This window comes from Oncorhynchus mykiss, chromosome 2, assembly GCF_013265735.2.
Source record: "Oncorhynchus mykiss isolate Arlee chromosome 2, USDA_OmykA_1.1, whole genome shotgun sequence".
Lineage (NCBI taxonomy): Eukaryota > Metazoa > Chordata > Actinopteri > Salmoniformes > Salmonidae > Oncorhynchus > Oncorhynchus mykiss.
The window spans coordinates 88,798,780-88,812,911 of record NC_048566.1 but is presented as its reverse complement, the minus strand read 5'-3'; the positions used below and the strand labels follow the sequence as shown (position 1 = coordinate 88,812,911).

The following is a 14,132-nucleotide window of genomic DNA, read 5'->3' as shown; positions in this document are numbered from 1 at the left end:
TGCGAACATGTTTCAAGCAGACCACCATAGTCCCTGTGCCCATGAACACTAACGTAACCTGCCTAAATGATTACCAAACCATAGCACTCACGTCTGTAGCCATGAAGTGATTTGAAAGGCTGGTCATGGCTCACATCAACACCATTATCCCGGAAACCCAAAGCCCACTCCAATTTGCATACCACACCAACAGATCCACAGATAATGCAATCTCTATTGCACTCCACACTGCCCTTTCCCACCTGGACAAAATTAACACCTATGTGAGAAGGATATTCAATGACTTCAGCTTAGTGTTCAACACCATAGTGCCCTCAAAGCTCAGCACTAACCTAAGGACCCTGGGACTAAACACCTCCCTCTGCTACTGGATCCTAGACTTCCTGACGGGCCGGCCCCAGGTGGTAAGGATAGGAAACAACACATCCACCACGCTGATCCTCAACACAGGGGCCCCTCAGGGGTGCATGCTCAGTCCCCTCTTGTACTTCCTGTTCACTCATGACTGCACGGCCAGGCACAACTCCAACATCATCATTAAGTTTGCTGATGACACAACAGTGGTAGGCCTGATCACTGACAACAATGAGACAGCCTATAGGGAGGAGGTCAGAGACCTGACCGTGTGGTGCAAGGACAACAACCTCTCCCTCAACGTGATCAAGACTAAGGAGATGATTGTGGATGAAAGGAAAAGGAGGACCGAGCACACCCCCATCTCATCGACAGGGCTGTAGTGGAGCTGGTTGAGAGCTTCAATTTCCTTTGCTTCCACATCACCAACAAGCTATCATGGTCAAATCACATCAAGACAGTCGTGAAGGGGGCATGACAAAACCTATTCCCCCTAAGGAGAAAATATTTGGCATGGGTGCTCAGATCCTTAAAAGGTTCTATAGCTGCACCATCGAGAGCATCACCACCTGGTATGGCAACTGCTCGGCCTCCAATCACAAGGCACTACAAAGGGTAGTGCGTACGGCCCAGTACATCACCGGGGCCAAGCTTCCTGCCATCCAGGACCTCTATACCAGGCGGTGTCAGAGGAAGGCCCTAAAAATTGTCCAAGACTCCAGCCACCCTAGTCATAGACTGTTCTCTCTGCTACTGCACGGCAAGTCTAGGTCCAAGAGGCTTCTAAACAGCTTCTACCCCCAAGCCATAAGACTCCTGAACAGCTAATCAAATGGCTACCAAGACTATTTGCACCCCCGCTTCTGCTACTCTCTATTATTATCTATGCATAGCCACTTTAATAAACCTACCTGCATGTACATAATTACCTCAATTTCCTCAACACCGGTGCCCCCGCACATTGACACATTGACTCTTAACCGGCACCCCCTGTATATAGCCCCACTGTTGTTATTTACTGCTGCTCCTTAATTATTATTTTTTCTTATCTCTTACTTTTTAGGTATTTTTTCAAACTGCATTGTTGGTTAAGGGCTTGTAAGTAAGCATTTCACTGTAAGGTCTCTATACCTGTTGTATTCAGCGCATGTGACAAATAACATTTTATTTAATTTTATTTGAGAATGGAATTTGTGTCATTTTTCACTCAGAGAGCACATATTGCATGCAGGCATTTTTCCGAGACGACAGCATGACGGCCAGACATGTGAAATAACACAGTGACACAGACAGATCAAAGACAGGCTAATGCATCAGTGGCTTTAATTAACACAACCACCAGAGCCCCATACTACTAAGCAGGTTTGAGGAGTTAGCGAGGTAACTTATGTCAACTCTGAGTTCAACTCGGGATAACCGGTCATATGAAAGTTGCTCACCTTTAGCCAGGTAAATTTATATGGCAAAGAATAATTCAGAACTAACCTGCTCCTTGGCAGGCAAACTCACGGCTATCTCCCCTTTCCCTGAATGAAAATGACAGAGCTGCGAGTTGAGGACCAATTAAATATTTTGATTAACAACAGTTACAACACAATATACAAACATATCTTACAAAAAAATCTAACAAATTAAGGACCAGTGAAATCAGATTCCCTTCCTCTCTGAAAGATTGTGTCATCAGCACCTTAATTTGAGGAAGACGACTGATTAAATATTTTATTAATCAAAATGTTGTTGTTGTTCAAAATAGTCATTAAAATAATTATCACATTACACATTTAGTAATGCCACGTTGCATTTGAAAGTTCATGCACAGTAAATGATTGTAATATAGAAACCTGTGGGGGAAAAGTGCTTGTGCATTGATAATGCCAAAGCACATCAAAGATAGTAATAAAATAAAACGGCACCTATTTCACTGCATAGCCTGCTGAATTTCCAAGATAACTTTTCTTTCATGTTTATTTTGGTAGAAATTAAAATGTGGCACTCACTAACCCATGGATTAATGGTTAAGCATTAACTCAATGAATAGTGAGGCATTTGACTAGCCATGTGCGACATGCACATGCGGTTACAAGCCTGCTTGAGTTAGCGGCAGCTGCATGATCAATATCCACCTTCGTAGTATGGATGAAGCCTGAGCTGGAATGTGAAGCTAACTGAAGCTGGCTAGCTTTATAAAAGCCTGAATAGATCTAGCTTCAGTCGTAGTATACTCCTCTGGCAGATACTCAAAACTTTGTTGTGATTGAGCATGAGTTTGAGACTTTTGAAAGTATCCACTTCAGAGGGCAGGCAGGTGCATCAAATAGGCATTGGTGGTTCATGTCCTTACCTAACACTATGCTTATTAGCTTGAACTCAGCAAACCTAGCATCCATTTGTGAGAATTTCAAATAGATAGAGTTTCCTGACCTGGTGTCCTAGCTGTTGACAAAACAAAAAATAGAGACATAGCAGTGTATATTGCTTTGAAAGAATAACAACCCTCCACGCAAATACTGTTTGCCCACGGCTGGTGAAAATGGTCAACAATATTAGTTGTTTCAACTTAGTTTCATTGTTATTTCAAAGTCCTTAATACAGTGTTGACAAACATTGTTACTGAATGTTATTGAATAGGTAGGTACCAGTTGGTCACCCACCTCAAAAGTGTTTCCACTCAGGGAGATAGAAACCTTAGAAGTAGAATAATAGAAGCCTTTCAAACAGACAAATCAGAGGAGAAAAGAACAGGAGACAGGTAGACACGGACAGAACAAGATCCGCCCAAAGGACACAACCCCCTAACCAATCAGAGGAGAAAAGAACAGGAGACAGGTAGACACGGACAGAACAAGATCCGCCCAAGGACACAACCCCCTAACCAATCAGAGGAGAAAAGAACAGGAGACAGGTAGACACGGACAGAACAATATCCGCCCAAGGACACAACCCCCTAACCAATCAGAGGAGAAAAGAACAGGAGACAGGTAGACACGGACAGAACAAGATCCGCCCAAGGACACAACCCCCTAACCAATCAGAGGAGATAAGAACAGGAGACAGGTAGACACGGACAGAACAAGATCCGCCCAAGGACACAATCCCCTAACCAATCAGAGGAGAAAAGAACAGGAGACAGGTAGACACGGACAGAACAATATCCGCCCAAGGACACAACCCCCTAACCAATCAGAGAAGAAAAGAACAGGAGACAGGTAGACACGGACAGAACAAGATCCGCCCAAAGGACACAACCCCCTAACCAATCAGAGGAGAAAAGAACAGGAGACAGGTAGACACGGACAGAACAATATCCGCCCAAGGACACAACCCCCTAACCAATCAGAGAAGAAAAGAACAGGAGACAGGTAGACACGGACAGAACAAGATCCGCCCAAAGGACACAACCCCCTAACCAATCAGAGGAGAAAAGAACAGGAGACAGGTAGACACGGACAGAACAAGATCCGCCCAAGGACACAACCCCCTAACCAATCAGAGGAGATAAGAACAGGAGACAGGTAGACACGGACAGAACAAGATCCGCCCAAGGACACAACCCCCTAACCAATCAGAGGAGAAAAGAACAGGAGACAGGTAGACACGGACAGAACAAGATCCGCCCAAGGACACAACCCCCTAACCAATCAGAGGAGAAAAGAACAGGAGACAGGTAGACACGGACAGAACAAGATCCGCCCAAGGACACAACCCCCTAACCAATCAGAGGAGAAAAGAACAGGAGACAGGTAGACACGGACAGAACAAGATCCGCCCAAGGACACAACCCCCTAACCACTCAGAGGAGAAAAGAACAGGAGACAGGTAGACACGGACAGAACAAGTTCCGCCCAAGGACACAACCCCCTAACCAATCAGAGGAGAAAAGAACAGGAGACAGGTAGACACGGACAGAACAAGATCCGCCCAAGGACACAACCCCCTAACCAATCAGAGGAGAAAAGAACAGGAGACAGGTAGACACGGACAGAACAAGATCCGCCCAAGGACACAACCCCCTAACCAATCAATGGTCAACTGCCCGTTAGAACAAACGTATCTGGTTTTAAACGGCCTATGTCACCGCGATATGAGTCAGATGCATTAATTCTAGTATCAAAATTGACTACAAAGTGTGAATAGGATCATTTTGGTCATAAAGTCAGTCTTGTCAAAAACTGAGTTCTGTGAGTTAATCACAACTTCCTGGAGGGTTGGGTATGGATTACTAACAAGCCCACTTTTGCCAATGATGCCCAATATTAGGTCAGGGAATTGCCAGGAACCTCACAATACAATAGTATCATGATACTTATCTGCCGAAACAATATCTACTGGGATTCTCACGATTCTATGTGTATTGCGATTCGATACTGTGGTTCCATTGCGATTCGATGTTCCAAACATATTGCTCACCATATGTCTGCTGCAGAGGGACAAGTGAGACCCATGAGCAGTGGTGTAAAGTACTTTTAAGTAAAAATACTTTAAAGTACTAAAGTATTTTTTTGAGTATCTGAACTTAACTATTTACATTTTTGATGACTTTTACTTTTGCTTCACTAGATGCCTGAAGAAAATAATGTACTTTTTACTCCATACATTTTCCCTGACACCCAATAGTACTCGTTACATTTTGAATGCTTAGCAGGACAGGAAAATGGTCTAATTCACGCACTTAAAGAGCAAATCCCTGGTCATCCCTATTGTATCTTATTTTGCAGACTCACTAAACACAAATGCTTTGTTTGTAAATTATGTCTGAGTGTTGGAGTGTGCCCCTGGCTATCCGTAAATAAATAAAAAAAACTAGATAGATTTGCTTAATATAAGGAATTTGAAATGATTTATACTTTTCCTTTTGATACTTAAGTGTATTTAAAACTCAAGTAGGATTTTACTGGGTGACTTTCACTTTTACTTGAGTCATTTTATATTAAGGTATCTTTATTCAACTCAAGTATGACTGTTGGATACTTTTTCAACAATTGCCCATGAAGTCATGGAAATAAAAGTGCTGAAAACAAATTGGCTCCCTATTTATTTTCAAGATGGAGAACAAGCTATGAAGGAAAAAAGTTTTGGTGCGGGTACAGCTGACTAGCACAAAAATAACGTTGTGATAGTCAAAACGATACGATATATTGTCAAATCACTGCTGCAATCCATATCCTGGCCATCACTGCTGCAACGCACACACATTTAGCTCGACAAATAGGAGTGAAAATGCGCTTCCATAAAAGTTGTTCAACAATCTTGGGCAGAGGGCCAGGAAATGGATTTCATCTGACTAGCTTCTTCTTGGGCTGTCAACAGTCAAATCTATTGGTAAGAACTATAGCTAGCTAGCTACATGTCATTATTTTTGATAGGATATTTCGCAATGATGCTAGTCTATGATACTGTAACGTAGCTAACTAGTTTAATACATAGCCTTTCCATAATGTCTAATGTGAGAGGAAGATTTGCATGGCTAACATTAGACCTGAAGACAGGTTTAATGCAGCTAGCTAGCTATGTTTGATGCATGTTGCCACCTTGTTTTCAATAATGTTTCAACTCAAACTGGCTCGCTACTGTAAGGTTCCTGCTTAATAATCAAGCAAACTAGCTAGCTAGCATTTGAGGGCTTCAGCTAACCCCTAAAACGATGCCAACAAGCAACAACATTATTGTGGATTTTCTATGCATAAATAATGATGACAGGTCACCAGATAAGGAGGCAGTGGCCAGACACCAGTACTGCTTCAGAGTAAGAGAGGACAGGACCACCATTAATAATGTAATCAGTGCTGTGTGTGTTTGTGTCTTGTATGTTGTAAGGAGGTGCCTCCATATCCATAGTGCTGCAATGGACTCCTGGGCCTGGGTGAGTAATGCCAACCAGTCAGTGCCATGCTGGCACATGTGCCTTGTGAATTAGTTGTGAATCACAATCTCTGATTGGCTATGTCTAACTGTGTATTTACTGTTGGATTCCATGACTGTATGGTGACAGTCTTGCTCCCCCTCCCTCTCTCTCTGTTATAGGAGCTGGCTTGGATCTGTAAGTTAGGCTCTTTCATGACCAGTATCTGTGACGAGAGGGTCTAGAGCTGGTCTACTGGCACTGACAAAAACGTCAGAAGGGACGAAAGATGATTACTAATAAGACAGGACATCACAAGTGTTTAGTAATATCAGAATCACCTTTATTCACCAAATACATTTGCATGTAGAGGAATTTTACTAAATTAACAGATTTTATAGACAGTCAAACTGAATATATGGACAATATAACCCCACCCTTTCAATACATGTGTCACTCATCAACTCTATCTTGTTTTTCTACAGATGGAGGACAGAAGTGAGGCTTTGGTCATGGAGTCCTCTGACAGAAAGATAGGTTGATACTGATGTCTGAATTAGGAAAGATTGTGTACTCCGCATTAAAATGATACCAGGCACATCTAGAACTTTTCAATGTGAATGACAATAAAAGACAAGTTTAATATTTGCACATAGTTATATTAGCATAATTACTACAGTAACTACATAACTACAGTATTATGTGAAGGATGATTTATTCTACATGAAACTGTTACACTTGAAAGTTATCAAAACACTTTGTTTAAAATATCTCCATAAGTTCAGCAATTGTATTCTTCTCATATTACTCTGTAGGCTACTCAGTATGAGAAGAGTGCCATCCTCCTGCATCTTACATGTGCTGTAGTTATTGAACTCTTCCTGCTGGATCTAAGAAGCAAACTCCATATCTAGGATGGAGTGTCATGCACTCCACCCCTCCTGCCACCTGACTGCTCATGTCCATAACCTGTAATAAATTACATAGATGAAAGGGACATCACCCACTGGAGACTTGAAGACAGAACCTCACCCAGAGAGCTGTGCATAGGAATAGAAATGCCATTCGAGTTCTGGTTAGACAGCTGAAGTTGTACTCAACACACAACTGATTTTGATTTGTTAGGTAAAGTGTCTTTATAAGCAATATGATATTTCCAGCAGAAAAGGTTTTGTCTTTTGTAACATGAACACACCCATGGATTTGTTGTTGATGTATCTACACACAAGCTGGGTGATCTTTGGGACACATAAATAGAATTCATTCTATTTCTATGCTTTGTGCAATGTCCACTGGTGGCCTACACCTGCAGGGATATTTAGTTCTGGGATTTGGCTCGCGGGAAAAGATCTAACAGCGGACAGGATAGACAAGACACAACTAGCCAGTTATAGAATATTGTGTTGTAGGACTTGCAATAGTTGAAATCTCTTTCACGGTAAGTATTTATATGATGTGATGAAACAATGAAACAAAGTTGAAAACTACTTTAGTGTTGGGGAAGCTACTCTGAAAATATAATTTACTAAGCTACCAAACTGGAAGAAGTTAAGCTACACTAAAGCTACCCTTAACTAAAATATATTTTGCTTCACTAAAGTTGCTTTGAAAAAGTAGTTCACCACGTCCAAACTACTTCATGATATATCATATCTAAATCTGAAATACACTATAAATTGCAAGAACTGATTACTCTGAGGTCAGATTTTAACAGAATGTGTCATTTAGACTATTACACACAAAAACTGTTTTAGTGAGAATTAGGCAGGTCTGATGTCAAAAAAGAAAGGACTATTCTTGCCTACTTCATTCACAATTCATGTTATTTTTGTGTGTAGTTCCAGTAGTTAGCTACACCACTACATGGCAAAAAAGTTATTAACTACTGAAAACACTACCGAGATCTGAATTTAGTTAAGGCACCACCAAGCTACTGCATTTAGTTCACTACACCCCAAAACTGCCCATAACTGACAGAGGCTGGACCATCCACTGTGTGACTCTTCAATGACATCCAGCTCCAACATCTTCCCCACTTCTTGTTTTATTGCCGCTCTCTTCACCTCTGACACTCTGTAAGGTTTTTGATGGACCCTTATCCCCGGAGGTGTGATGATGTCATTTTGGATGTGATGGGTGTGTCCTGGTAAGGAAGAAACTCCATCTTTATTTTTCATAACCAACTCACGTAACTCTTGGGTCTGGGATGGCGATACCAAGGGTAATCTCCTCCAGCAGGTTCTCGGTGGAAGTGGCCGAAAGTACTGACGCCTGTATGTGTGAAAACGGGGTTGAAACCAACAGCTGCTCCACTGTGACATCATTGGACTGGTGAAAGGTGAGTACACTAGCAGGATTTACAGGTACACCATCTATTACCTTGACATTCTGTCTGGCGTTCTGTAGTGTGGGATCTTCTAGCTGAGCAGTACCAAACCTTCCCCTATTCTGTGTTACATATCATGGGCATAAGAATTTCCAGGCCTCTCGCCCTTCGCTTCCTGTTACTCTTCTTCCACCATTTCTGGCCCATTTATCCCTACTGGTTTTCCTGCCTGTTCGTCGCATCCTTCCCCTTCTTCTCCCAGGAGAACTTGAGTGTCGGCTATGGGAGTTGGGCAGGTAAGTACCAATTTGTTAGTTTTCCTTTCATAGGTCAGGGAGTTCTTTGGTAGAGCTTTCATTTTCTTTTCACTGAAAAATGTAAATCGTACCTGGCATGCCCTATTACTGGCATCGCAATCTCCTGTAGTCCTTTCCACAATTCTTGAAAATATGGACAGTTGCGATCCAGTAGCACGGGATATCGCAGGTTCTCAATTACCTCTGAACCGCCCTCTGGTGGTGTTAATCTCTACATCTGCGGTTGGGTAAGTTTGGGTGTCCCCGTGTACACAGCTGATGTCCCTGGTTGGAGCGGCAGTCCTCTGCAGCTGGGTTAATAGTGATAGCATGATGAGGGAAACCATGCTCCCGGAGTCTAGAAGGGCATCTACTTATTTTCTTTGAACCCGTACTTGACTGAGGTGAGTGGGTGGCGGTGGGATTGGATATGGGCAGAAATGACATGGCAGTGGTATATATTGGAAATGTCAACCTGCATGGGTTCCTCCTTCCTGGGACAGTGCCATGCGATATGTCCTATTTCGCCACAGTGGTAGCACTCCCGGGTGTCGGTATCAACCCCTCTATTCCTCATCATTGCTTCAGGTTGGAAACCCTGATCCTGGCGCCCACGTTCCCCATCCGCTCTTTGGATTCTTCCTTTCCAAACCCGGGGAGTCTCCAGTTGGGATGTCTTGCTTCCCCCTCCTTTGAGGCCTCCATTTTCCTGGTTGGTTCTGTCCGGACGACTGGGTTTGAGGAGTTCGTCAGTATCTCTCAACGAGGTCCACAACTCTGTCCACTGTGGTGGGACTGCCCTGGCTGACAACCTTCTTTAGCTCGTAAGGTATGGTCCGGATGTAGTGGTCAATCACGATTCCCTTCCACGATGTCCCCAGTACTGAGAGTTGCGGGCCCTAGCCATTTTTTTGCTAGGTGAACCAGGTCAAACATCTATGACCTGGGTGCCTTCTCAGGTTGATATGTCCAAGTATGGAACCGCTGGGCCCTCAAAGAGACACTGACTCCCAACCATGATACATTAAGATGGCAGCAGCACAGTTTTGCTGAGCATGGTGTGTCACACTGTTTGTTTGTTTCAAGTGTTAAAAGTTTTTCTTACCTAGCAAAACCGTTATAGGCTGCGAGAGTTGTCATTAAACAACAGGCAAAATCTAAAATACAGGATCGAAGCAATTAAAACGTTAAATTGACATCTGTTGGTTTCTACACGAGATGATAAAGCCGGTGTGGTGCCCTCCCTGAAAGCAGAGAGGATACATCTGTGCTGTGACTGACGGTCTAAACACGTTGGGCCGACTAGCCTTGGATACTCCTTGACAGTCAGGTTTTTATCTGTGCTTCGCCACTCTACAGGAGTCTTCGGACTCCTCTCCTGCCCCGCTGTGCAGTGGAAGCAGGAGGTTGGTATCTGCCCTGTGAAATAAAGTTTAGATGCACTGGGCTTCCTAGCCAAGGATACCCCGCCCAGGATACCCTAAACCCTACTTTGACTGATGGTATAGCAGCTGTAGTCTTTCAGAGGGATCCGATTGTTTTACCATTTGACTCGTACTGTGACATGCACATAAAATCTTCTCATCTACACGGTTTGGTCTGGCTAAAACTGTGTTTGTTGTATCAGATGATTGTAGTTTGGATTATTTTAAATCATCTAAGTGCAGAGAAATTTTAGGAGGAAACAAATCAAGGTGTTTTATTATTCTTCTGCTTTTGGTGTCAGGAAACATTCACCCAAACCAAGGCCCATTGGCTATGGATGAACTTCCCACTCCAAATTATTTTAAAACTACATCAGGTTTGGGACTGATGCATATTAATGCAAGGAGTTTGATGCCAAAATTGGACATAAAAGTCTGGGTTCACTCTGCTGACCCAGATGTCTTAGTACTGTCCGAGACCTGGCTTAAGAAATCTGTTATAAATCAGTCTATAGCCTTGGATGGTAATAATGTTTATTGATGTGATCGACAAAGTAAGGGCGGGGGGGGGGGGGGGTATAGCCATCTATATTAAAGACATATGTGGTTTGATAGGATGTTATAGACCTCCATCTGCAAAAGTAGAATCAGTGGATTCTCGGGCTGAACTGATACATTGTTGGGGGGAAATGAAATGGTCCTCATGGGTGATTTAAACTGGGATTGGTTATCTCCAAACTCTGAAGCCATAGAGGACTGTGTAATACATTACATTTTACTCAAATTACAATTGCGGTTACAAGACTCAATCCCAAAGACATCCTAAGTCAACACTTATCGATGTTATTCTAACAAACAATCCGCATAAATTCTCGCCCGTTGCATTAGAGACACCAAAGTCCAGTGCCCACTCGGTTCATAGTCAAACAAAATTTTAGGCAGTTCTGTGAGCAGGCATTCCTGCATGAACTTTATGCATGCAACTGGGATATGATTGTGCTTATTCCAGATATCGAAGAGGTATTCTCCTATTTTCATTCTGTGTTTTCTACTATCTGTGATTAACACATCCCTCTCAAAAAGTACCGGGTAAGAGATAGAGACAATCCCTGGTTTACAGTGGAATTATCTGGTTTGATCCATAAACAAAATACACAATGGGCCAAAGCCAGAAAGGGTCATTCCCAGACTGAATGGCAGTTATTCAGGGCACTGAGAAATAAGTGCACCTTGTCAATACGGAAATGCAAATCTAGCTTCTATTAGGCATCTACCAAGGCAAACCTCAATAACCCCTAACGAAATTATGGAAAACAATTAAATCCATGAATGCTAACATGTACTCCTCTGGTCTTCCGCTGAAATTGACCTCAAATTCAATGGATGTGACTGACAAGAATTAACTGCTTGACATGTTTAATGAGCATTTTGCTAAAGTTGGGAATTGATAATGAACTCCTTCCAAACATCTCAAACGTGGCTGTGAATGAAACTGTCACATGCCGGCCTACGGTTCATTTATTTGTGTGTCACACTTTTACATAAAGGTGTAGATCTGTCCCAGTTGGATAACTATCGTCCCATATCTAAACTGTCTACACATTTGATTTGAACACAGTGTGTAGCTCAGCAGTGTATGAAATCTGAGTTTCGAAGGCTAACAAAAGGACTCCCCAGGGCTCAATTTTAGGTCCGATCCTTTTTACACTGTATATACAGTGCCTTGCGAAAGTATTCAGCCCCCTTGAACTTTGCGACCTTTTGCCACATTTCAGGCTTCAAACATAAAGATATAAAACTGTATTTTTTTGTGAAGAATCAACAACAAGTGGGACACAATCATGAAGTGGAACGACATTTATTGGATATTTCAAACTTTTTTAACAAATCAAAAACTGAGAAATTGGGCGTGCAAAATTATTCAGCCCCTTTACTTTCAGTGCAACAAACTCTCTCCAGAAGTTCAGTGAGGATCTCTGAATGATCCAATGTTGACCTAAATGACTAATGATGATAAATACAATCCACCTGTGTGTAATCAAGTCTCCGTATAAATGCACCTGCACTGTGATAGTCTCAGAGGTCCGTTAAAAGCGCAGAGAGCACCATGAAGAACAAGGAACACACCAGGCAGGTCCGAGATACTGTTGTGAAGAAGTTTAAAGCCGGATTTGGATACAAAAAGATTTCCCAAGCTTTAAACATCCCAAGGAGCACTGTGCAAGCGATAATATTGAAATGGAAGGAGTATCAGACCACTGCAAATCTACCAAGACCTGGCCGTCCCTCTAAACTTTCAGCTCATACAAGGAGAAGACTGATCAGAGATGCAGCCAAGAGGCCCATGATCACTCTGGATGAACTGCAGAGATCTACAGCTGAGGTGGGAGACTCTGTCCATAGGACAACAATCAGTCGTATATTGCACAAATCTGGCCTTTATGGAAGAGTGGCAAGAAGAAAGCCATTTCTTAAAGATATCCATAAAAAGTGTTGTTTAAAGTTTGCCACAAGCCACCTGGGAGACACACCAAACATGTGGAAGAAGGTGCTCTGGTCAGATGAAACCAAAATGGAACTTTTTGGCAACAATGCAAAACGTTATGTTTGGCGTAAAAGCAACACAGCTGAACACACCATCCCCACTGTCAAACATGGTGGTGGCAGCATCATGGTTTGGGCCTGCTTTTCTTCAGCAGGGACAGGGAAGATGGTTAAAATTGATGGGAAGATGGATGGAGCCAAATACAGGACCATTCTGGAAGAAAACCTGATGGAGTCTGCAAAAGACCTGAGACTGGGACGGAGATTTGTCTTCCAACAAGACAATGATCCAAAACATAAAGCAAAATCTACAATGGAATGGTTCAAAAATAAACATATCCAGGTGTTAGAATGGCCAAGTCAAAGTCCAGACCTGAATCCAATCGAGAATCTGTGGAAAGAACTGAAAACTGCTGTTCACAAATGCTCTCCATCCAACCTCACTGAGCTCGAGCTGTTTTGCAAGGAGGAATGGGAAAAAATGTCAGTCTCTCGATGTGCAAAACTGATAGAGACATACCCCAAGCGACTTACAGCTGTAACCACAGCAAAAGGTGGCGCTACAAAGTATTAACTTAAGGTGGCTGAATAATTTTGCACGCCCAATTTTTCCGTTTTTGATTTGTTAAAAAAGTTTGAAATATCCAATAAATGTCGTTCCACTTCATGATTGTGTCCCACTTGTTGTTGATTCTTCACAAAAAAATAGTTTTATATCTTTGTTTGAAGCCCGAAATATGGCAAAAGGTCGCAAAGTTCAAGGGGGCCGAATACTTTCGCAAGGCACTGTAAATGATTTAGGGAAGACTGTTGACTCTGCAAATCTCCATCTGTATGCTGATGACACAGTTATTTATTCTAGCGCGTCTAATATTGAGAAGGCTTTTCAGGACTTACAGTTGGACTTACAGCTTTCCAATTGAAGCGTGCTTTATGAAAGGAAAACAACGTTTATGGTTCTCTCTGCCCTGAAAGTTAACAGATGGAGTCACTTGCATATTTTAGCTATAACAGGCCAGCTAATTGATAGGGTCACCTATAAGTATCTTGGGATTTGGTTAGATGAAAAGTTTAACTTTAAACAGCACATTGTTACCTTGACCAAGAAACTGAAGTTGAAATTGGGTTTCTATTACAGGAACAAATCGTGCTTTTCAATGTTAGTCAGAAAATATCTTATTCAAAGCATTTTATCATTTCTGGATAATGGTGATATTGTTTATATGCAGGCCTCAAAGTACCTTGAAACACAGTGTATCATGGTGTTTAAGATGCATTAAATGCTAGATCACTTACCCATCACTGTGATTTGTATGCTATGATGCAATGGACCTCTCCTCCAGGAGGCT

At 42.4% G+C, this 14,132-nt stretch overlaps 1 long non-coding RNA gene across 1 annotated transcript; it reads left to right on the top strand.

The window, feature by feature from the left end:
- The first annotated feature begins 5,410 nt into the window (after positions 1-5,410).
- On the top strand, positions 5,411-6,824 carry LOC110533889. The gene is made up of 4 exons (XR_002475058.2): positions 5,411-5,673; positions 6,169-6,214; positions 6,376-6,391; positions 6,679-6,824. It is a non-coding gene; the product is annotated as an uncharacterized LOC110533889 (long non-coding RNA).
- The last annotated feature ends 7,308 nt before the right edge of the window (positions 6,825-14,132 follow it).